Source organism: Perna viridis, chromosome 9 (assembly GCF_037379345.1).
Source record: "Perna viridis isolate PV_CMFRI_1.1 ecotype Kerala chromosome 9, ASM3737934v1, whole genome shotgun sequence".
Lineage (NCBI taxonomy): Eukaryota > Metazoa > Mollusca > Bivalvia > Mytilida > Mytilidae > Perna > Perna viridis.
The window spans coordinates 23502849-23513134 of record NC_142453.1 but is presented as its reverse complement, the minus strand read 5'-3'; the positions used below and the strand labels follow the sequence as shown (position 1 = coordinate 23513134).

General features: G+C 33.2%; 1 pseudogene; it reads left to right on the top strand.

Annotated features, from left to right (window-relative positions):
- Positions 1-420: 420 nt before the first annotated feature.
- Positions 421-9175, top strand: LOC148607409 (uncharacterized; annotated as a pseudogene).
- The last annotated feature ends 1111 nt before the right edge of the window (positions 9176-10286 follow it).

Below are 10286 nucleotides of genomic sequence, written 5' to 3'. Positions count from 1 at the left end.
GCAGTTTTTCTTGAAATTGATTTTTCACTTCATCATTTCCAGGAATTTCTAGCCTAAAATTTGGAGGACGTTTCCTCTTTTCAGAAGCCATTATAGAAATGATAGACGAAAGATAATACATGGACCTAATTTGGGTGACATACAGGGATGACAGTATGACATACATGTAACAAAACGAGAATGGATATTAAACCATATATATGATGTACATTTTGTTATGTTTTTTACAACTAAAATTCTACGAAAGGTTCATTCCATAAAATAATTATATAATTATTCCATAGATACTTATAATTAATACCACTTTAGCCCCACACTATGTAAACAGTCTTGCAATGACCTGCAGTGTAACAAAATTCTTATCTGTATACATATATGACCAACAAAGCTGTAATATAATACATCAAGTAAGTGTTCATAATGGACGCATCACAGAATAAAAGAGTTACATTTGAATTGAATAATCTTCAATTGGAAACTATGGAAAGTTTTTTTTACCATAACAACTGGGACATAAATATTGTTTCTGAGCATGCTGAACCAGCTTTATCTGAAACAGGCGAGAATTCAGTTGACAACAAAGTCCAAGAACAATCTGCACAAACAGATAATTCTGGTATGCTGAATGATTTAGATGAAAGTGACAATGGCTTTATTATTGAACAGGATCAGTCCCAAGCCGAATGTCTCTATTGTATCTGTAAGCCATGTATCACAAGTGAACAGAACAGACAGATGTGGTGGCATGTAGGAAAAGAAGCACCTCACTAACGAAATTCCTGTTTATGGAAAGAAAACTACAAAAGATTTTGGACAATGTTGTTACATCGTGGTGCCTGACAGATACTTAACAATGATGCAGATGCAAAGGCAAAATATAATAGGACTCAAAGATATGATTGGCATAAAAGGGATATCATGCCAAAATGTGTTGTCAATCTTGTAAGGCACTGGTTTCCTAATGCGGATTGATTTCCTTATATGGGTCATATGTGGGAGTAATTAAGACTCACTTGACAATGTAAGACATATATAGAAAAGTGAATACATATGTATTGATTCGTTGTGCAGTAGTTCAGTTTTCGAGGGAAACACATTGTTGTCAAGTTTGAGCAAGCTATAAATTTTGCAACAATAATTTTAGTTTTAATATAATCTATAATTAGTGTTGGAAATGTAAACTTTTGAAGAATAATTCATACAAAAAGTTTGTTCTATGAATTGAAAAGAAAGCTTCAAACGTAAGAGCAAGCGTATTTTGATTTTTTCATGGCAACAACAAATTTCTGTGAAACAAAAACATTGATGGTATACGCCCACTACCAATCAAAAGGAATTACAAATTCAAATATTTGCTTTCCCAACTCACTTTTGAGTGACTTTTTACTCATTATAGAGCTTTTATATAATTTTTGTTATACTTAATTGCTTTCTTGAAACATATGACCACGTACCAAACAAAAACTACTTTACTGTTACTTTATTTGAAAAATATTTGAAAGAAACGGTCTCTGATGTGAAGGTGGCCAAGAAAATTGAATTCCCTACCATTTCTTTCATTGGCAGCTATTTATACCCAGACCCTGGCCTTTAAGGAGGTAAAATTTTGGTAAGGGACATAACTCTTACAAATCGTGGGAACGTTTGTGTAAAGAATCTCATGTAAGCATCAAAGTAACTTGGGTTGACCTCATTCTGTATCAATGAACGCTTGAATATGAGGCAAACATTTCATTGATTTCAAGAATTATATCCCTTACCATTGGTCTACCTCCTTAAATACACACTATAACAAACATGAAATGTTTAAACTTGTTCATTTGGCCTGTTCAAGGAGGCTGTCGGATTAAATAGATTTAATATACAAAGAACTGAAGAAGAGGCCAGGATTTACCATAGTATATTAATTGCTATTAAAAGCACATTTGCACACGCGCAACATAAATTTAATATGGGATACTCATTGCGTAAATTAGCGAACACCGTGAGCATTTCCACACATGTACCGTCTCTGTGAGACTCGTAAAATTAATAAAGAACATTGCAAAAGGGGAAAGGGGCGGGGAGGTCTACCCGGATGAAATTTTCTGCTCCGCAAATGCAATATTTTTATTTAAGCACCAAGCAAATACTTTTGTTTGAAAATCTGCCTTGTTAATAAATTGGGGAATGTTTTTTTTTCTTCAATAAATGAATAAAAAATTGAGAAAGAACAAAGTTTTTCCAAAATTCCTACCACATACTCCCTTTCTCCTTGCTATCAAATTGGCCGACAACTCTATAGCACTTCACAATACTTTACATAGTTTATCTCTTAAGGGCATCTCTAGCAACATCCTTTTCAGTTTTGCCCAGTCAGATCAATCTGTACAGATATCGGAAATATAACGGTTTTCCATAGATGGAGGGAATATTTTACACATATCATGTGACGTAAACAAAATTCAGACGGCATCTGTAAAATCAAAACAAGAAATGATTGCTTTTCTTATCTTAGAAAAGCCATGCTTCGATTCATGTGTTTTTCGAACTTTATACTTTATATATATATATATATATATATATATATATATATATATATATATATATATATATATATAAACAACATTATATTCATTTCTTTTAATTCGTAAAAAAAATAGAGAAAGAGTCGAAAACCATCAGAAAGGATGAATTTATTTTTACTGAAACGGAATCATAACCTATGTATTTTTATTTAGTTGGTTAAGGAAGCGATGAATTGTCTCCGTAAGGACGGTTACTTTTTGTTTCTTCCAAGACATGCCCCTTAAGGGACATTTGGTAAAATCTTATATATTTCATTTGTTTTCTTTTGCGGAGGTTTCAGATCAATTTCAAAATATGAAATTACAGTCATTGTATTTCTTAATTTGTTGTATTATCCATAAAGAATAACGACAGTCATGAGTCCAAGGGGACGAAATGTTATATTTAGTCGATACATTTTCTGTTTACTATTGAAATTGCTTTGGCGTACCAGTTGTCTATGTTTATAACACCACAACAGACTGAAATACGAATTTTCAGCATGTATAAAAAAAATAAAAAATAATACTATCATCTTACATATTTCTTACTGGTCTTCCATACTGAAATGTGAACAAAAAAAAATAAAATAAACAATATTTTTTTAAAGGAATTACCTCAGTTTTATCGTCGTTGTCGTCCTCAAATTTCATTCTATATACTGTAAGATGACTAGTTTTCCATTTGCCTTTCAAATCCCCTATATCACGACGTTTGAATTCTTTCTTCTTATTCTGCGACTTCACTCGAATTACTCGGAAAATTGTTTTGACGTTCTTCCGTTTCAGTGCTGTGTATGTGTTTTTTCTCTTGATTACCTGTCTGTGAAGTTAATAAATTGAAAGGCTGAAATATTTTTAATGGCTTAAAATCAATTGTTCAAAGTTCTCGACAATATAACTTTTCTTACATTCTTTTGATTACCGCTATAACCTTGGTACCCTTGATTACTCTCTCAAAGTGCGCTGATTTTGATATTTGTGTGGCTTTAAAAGGGTAATCTAGGGTATCATGATTCTAGCGGAAATAAAAACAAATATTTTTTTTTCTGTGTTTTGTAATGGGGAAGATGATTTTTGTTTGTTTGTTTAGTTCTGATAACGATATATACAATAATATTACATGTAATAGATTATGTAGTATCAAATTGATTATAAGAAGATCTGATTCAGAACATGTTTTCTTTTTAAATAAGTATTTAACAGTACGTATACATGTCTAATCTGATACATTCACGATGTAACAGGACCGGAAACTGTTAAAAGCGAATAGCATGTATGTAAATAAATTCTACAATATCTGTAACCTGAAATATACTTTTACAATGGCATTACCAGATAAAATTGTTTATTAGTTTGGTCGAATCGTGACAGTTTGAACGTTATCAACAACTCCAGATCTTGCGAATATATATGAGTTAGGTTTCATATCACAACTCATACGTTATGCCAGAGCTTGCCGAAACTACGCAGACTTTTTGTATCGCGCTAGAACTCTAACAAATAGGCTTCAAGAACAGGGTTATGTTGCTACAAGATTGAAGTCATCACTACAGAGGTTTTATGGTCGTCATCATGAACTCGTGGATCGTTATGGTGTATCCATCTGCACCATGAAAACTGATTTATTCAACGGGTCATAGTTTTCCTTTCCTCGTTTGTCTACCCCGGACTTGACTTTTTATGAGCAACTCGGTGGGTGTTTCTAGAAAAGCAGAGGACGCTTACCCTACCGGTACACCTGGTCCATGCTCCCAGTTTTTAATGGAGTCCGAGTTGCTCATTTACTTTTGTTACTTTGTATGTATGATTTTAGTTACTTTATGTTCTTTGTTGTGTATGTCTGTTTTCCGTGTCTGGTCTTTGTCCCTGGATTACATTCTTTTGATTACCGCTATAACCTTGGTTCCCTTGATTACTTTTTAACCTGTAAGACAGGCTGGAAAGGCCTTATCAATGACGACCTAAGTTATCATAAACTTGGGACGACTTGTCTGTAGGCGGATCTGTTCATTTGTAAAATACCAAACTATCCTAATCTACGTTTAGTGTGTTTTTCTCATTCGGAAATATTCAGTCTTTTTGCCTGCAATAAAGTCGTCCCGAAAAGTTCAATCGGATGTAACTTTCTGTCAGACTAGAGATTCCACTTCTTTCATAAATTCGTGTTTTACTTTCCTTTCTGAAAACTTCGTCCTCGGTAACATTTTAATAAAAAAGACTTGTTTTTTTTATCAAAGAGTAATCAAAGGAACAAAGGTTATTGCGGTAATCAAAAGAATGTAATCCAGGGACAAAGTAGTGCCTAAATTTCAATCATAAACTAAATCAAGCGAACAAAGGCGCTTGGAAATGTTTAAAAGATAGTGTCGTATGTTCATATCTAAAGAGTAATCTACCTCTTAGTTATGTAAAAGCATCGAAAGTCAACATTTTTTACTGGTGATTATGACCAGAAAAGAGCGATTTTCGGTCCTATGCAGAATTTCAAAAAATTGTACCTTTTTAGAGAGATTGGACTGTATTCTTTCATAAAACAATAAACAAAACTGGCTCAATCGGTTCCATTTGGCCTGTACTTCAGTCAGAAACAAACATAAAATAAATAATATGTCTTTGGGGAGATAAATTGTACCATATAAACATAGACATATCAACCATATAAATATTGACATATCAACGTTATAAACATAGTCATATCAAGCATATCAACATCGACATACCAACCATATAAACATCGCCATATCAACCATATATACATAGACATATCAACCATATAAATATAGACATATCAACCATATTAACATAGACATACCAACCATATAAATATAGACATCAACCATATAAATATTGACGTATCAACCATATAAATATTGACATATCAACCATATAAACATTGACATATCAGCCATATAAATATTGCAAAGTCCCATACATGTTGTACACTTGTTTTGGGATCTTCTCTTGAGCAGCATTAAACTAGACCTTAATAACGGGGTAACAATGGTATAAAAATAATCAAATAAGTCAGTCACAATAAATAGTACAATACAGGGTGTGTTCCCATTTCGCCTTAGCTGTGAATGATAATACGTACAAAGGTAAAAAAAAAGGTACTAAGACCAAATTGGAATTTTCATTTATTTGGGTTTTTTTCTATTGTAAAAACTGATTGTACATGATAATGAAATGTACAATGATTATGACTATTGTAAATCAATATTTTCTTCGTGAAATAAACTAGAATGCCTGAGTTTTATTCAAGTTACGTAATGTACAAAGTTGACCCAAAAAATCATAAAAGACATCTTGGAGGATGTTTCTTTGGTTGTTATTAAAGTGTTTATGGTTGTTGAATCATATAAGTTTTAATTTTGTCTTGCCCAGTTATTATTAATGGCATCAGAACAATTTTAAATCAAAACAAAATGATAAATAATACAGCATTTATATAATGAAAGAGAAAACCAGACTAATCACTGTACCAAACAAATCCAGTATACAAAAGTCTTCAAAGCAAAACCAAAAAATATCAAAATAAAAGCGAAATTCAACAGCTAAAAGCTCTACTGTGAATAATACAATGAATGAAGCCTCTGTGGTTTTGTGTGTGTGTGTGTTTTTTTTTTTTTTTTTTTTTTTTTTTTTTTTTTTTGGGGGGGGGGGGGGGTGGGGGTGTCTGAGAGTTTAGTTATTTATCAAATGATTTAGTAGGGATAGATAAGCCTTCCATAAAACTGCTTCTTATTGCAGGGTGTACAAGATTTGACCTTTTGAAAGAGGGGTAAAATGTTCTTCTTTTTTCTTTGCTTTATGAACTTTCGTTTACAGTGCTAGTCAAAATGTTTTCAATCTTTTGAAATACATGTTTAAGTTCAAACTGTTTACGAATGCTATATTCAAATTTAAAAAAAAACTGTTGAAATTAATTTAATTTTTGTTTTCATAAAGTCATTAAAATTTTTAAATTGCATTTTACATCCTGGCTGACTTCGGTTGCCATTATAATAATTAAATAAGGCAAAACATTTGACGAATTTCGTTCAAATATCTTTTGCAATGTATATTGTTACAGCGGAAAGGACAAATATGAAAAGTCTATATTTTACATTTAAGTTTTATCACGATACGTATCTAAAAGCTGTTTATGAGGAAAGGTTACAAAATTATTTAAATTGTCTCCCTTGTCACAACAAGATATCTGCAAATAATACATGTAATACACTTGAAAAATAATATAAGGAATATCGGGGGGAAGACGCCGAAGCGATACACTATTTCTAATTGTGTCTGTCCTTGAAATCATTGCTAATGTCAAACTACTCCAGTCCAGTTGAGATCTCTTCTGTTAAGAATCCTCCTCAATGTTGGTTTAGGGCGCCCATTTTTTTTCTCTTCCCTTCAGGATGCCATGTTGAATATACCATGCTGTATATATCCTGGTGTTGTCCATTCTGATTACATGTCCAATCCCCTTCCATTTCCTGTGTGTAGCGCTTAATTTTTATGTTCTTGTTCTCCGTTGGTGTTTTTTATTTGATATCCACTCTGGCCATGGAAAGTGTTGCTTCCGTATCAAAAGAACGACACGACTGTTATATAATTTGACCTTTGTTTGGATGGAGAATTCAAAGGAACTTTTCTTTTCTTGTTATTTTTTTTTTTTTTTTTTTTTTTTTTTTTTTTTGCCATTTATTTTATTATTATTTCTTTTAGTTGTAGTTGGTTTTCCTAATATATTGGTAATATCATCATATTAAACTTATACTTACAAAGCAGGTTAAAGTTTCAAAATCACCATTTCCTTGGTCATCCACTTTAATGGATCTTTTATGTTGGTGTTACATGTTTGTCTCATGACTTTAGTTTTCTAAATGTTGATATTGAGGCAAAGTTGGTTTGCATTTACATGTAGTCTTTTTTGATTCGATAATATATGGTTCACAAATTTGGATTATTTCGTGAATTATGATTAAAATCAAATACATGCGTCTATTGAATAATGGGCGGCATTTAGAATGTGGTACTTTGGATGTAAAATAATACAAATGATCGAGTATTTAAGAACAAAATTCCACTTGAATCATTTTTGTTATTTTTTTATAACCAGTGACACATTTCAATTATTCGTAGCAGTGTATATTTTAAGAACATGACAATAATGAATGATACACTTGACACATGACTGAGGTGAACAAAAGAATAACAATAAAAGGTCTGAAAATTCTTATTTTAACCTCTCTCATCACTTGGCTCCTGTTTCCCTGTTTCTAATCAAACAGTTTTTATTGACTTGTTAAATGTTTATATCAGAATAATGTGCACGTTTTTTATTCAAAGTTATTCAAACACACGGAGAAGTTATTGGAAGTAAACTTTTACTTAATTTGGATTTAGTCGATGAACATTAAGTAGTTATAAATTGTGAATCAAAATACATGGGGCTAAAAGAGAGTAGGAGTTTTATAAATTCGTCCAATCTAAACTGAAGTTGCGTCTGGGCAAACAAACACAGAACTTAGTGCAATTCTAAGATAAGTGATGTATACTTCTTGGAATGAAGAGAAATTTTATAAGGAAATTCTAAAATCGGTATACGTATACAAACTGTGGTTAAAAATTTTTAAAAGGCGCGGAATTACTCAAAATTATCTTTATCTAAGGAGGTCCTTAAATATCTGAAGGGGTCCCTAATTTTATTTGGACCTCCACAGGTCGATATTACGACCTTCGCAATTATTTTTGGACCTCCACAATTCGATTTCAAGGGCTCCTTGATTGATTCTCGACCTTGACAAGTCGATTTCAGGAGCTCCTTGAATGTCTGGACCTCTTCAGTGATGCATGCAACACCATTAGCATTTTTTACCCGAGGTTTGTCATGCAATTGTTCAGAAATTTAAAGATGAAGTAATATCCTGTCCAACCAACCCAAATGATTTGCAACCAATTGTTGAAGAATTGCAAAGGTGATGGAATGTGCAACCAGCTTGTGGTGCACTGGAAGAAAAATATGTTGATATGAGATGCTAATCTAAAACTGGATCCCTTTTCCACAATTACAAAGGTTTCTTCTCACTCTTTCTCATTGTCTTGGTGGATGCTGACTATAAGTGTTTTATTGATATTGGTGGATACGATTCCGCGTCAAGTCTTCAGATATATAACGCCTTAGAGTTGCAGGAATGTTTAGAAGCTGGCACATTTTTGGGTTCCAAAAACCAGATCCACTGCCTTACGACGCCCAGAGCATGCAATACTTTCTATTTGGTGACGACGCGTTTGGATTGCGAATTTATCTGAAGACGCATACTCTGTTTGCAGAATTTCAAAAGATCAGGCAAAAACGAATTACAAAATTCCACGGGAAAGACGAGTAAACATTCGGCATTTTGGCTCGGATACGGATTAGTTTACTGTCCACAATGATGCTGTACGGAATAATAGACTGTATGTTTGCACAATTTGACGAGGATGCGATAACCGATCCTGCACAATGTCCAACTGGACATGGAATACGACCTTCATGGTATTGTACCTGGTCTTTGAAGAGCAACCAAATGCAAACATGCGTGAAGTCAACGGTGTAGTGAGCCCAAACAGGCACACAGTTGCAGCCAAGAAACTAATAGAATATTTAGATTTATACTGCAACCGTCCCACTAGTCCTGCTCCATGTCATTGATTAATACGTCTACTCTTGCACTTAATTTTGAAGTACCAGTGATTGTCTCCGCCGCAGATGAGTCCGAAGCCTCCACTCTGTCTGAAGAGGTATAAGGTGGTGTCCTCTGCCTCGGCCTCAACCTTTAATACCACGACCGCTATTTCTGGACGATTTTGGTAGCATATGTTTTATCGCAAAGGCATCGGTGTATCAAATAGGAGAGGAATATTTTACGGTATTTTTACGGTACAGGTTTGCGAAGAATCGACGATTAATAAGAGCGTGATAGAAAGTGGAAAGTTTGATTCATCCATTAATTCGTGTTACGGTCGTAAAATGAACGCAGTAAGCGTCGTATAATCGTGACAAACGTAGTAAGAATGAGGGGTGAGCATAATGGAATGTCATAGTTGAAGCGTAGCAAAGACGTGGTATCATCGTGAAAACACAGAAAATCTCGAACCACGATCTCACAACGATCTATATTTATGTAAGGTCGCATGGAGCGCAGTGCTTGACGGGTACTTGATTATATAATACTTTGATAAAACAAAGTCACTGACTGAATCTTTTAATTGTATTTTTTCTCTCAGTATCTTTTTAAATTGCATTTTTATTTGAAAACTTTGCTCAAATTGGGCCTTTACTTGTTTTAATACTGAAATAATGCTGTACACAATGCTATAAATTGGGGTTTTTTTTTGTTTTTTTTTGTTTTTGTTTTTTTTTTTATTATTATTATTATTTATTTATTTTTTTTGTTCTTTTGTTCTTTGTTGTTGTTAATAGATTTGATGCATTCTTAAAAAATTTCGTGGTGCATTATGGTTTGCCAGAGATAATCCATTCATATCAAGGTGCGAACTTGTGCACAAAAATCTTCAAGAGGTTATGTAATATCACTGGAATGAAGTCAAGAACAATCCCGTATCATCCGATGGGAAATGGTCAATCAGAAAGATTTAACAGAACAATCATGGACATGCTCTGTACGTTAGAAAATACCAAGAAAGAAAATTGGAAGCCATATGATGCCACTTAAGTTCACGCATACAACTGTACGCGCCAACCAT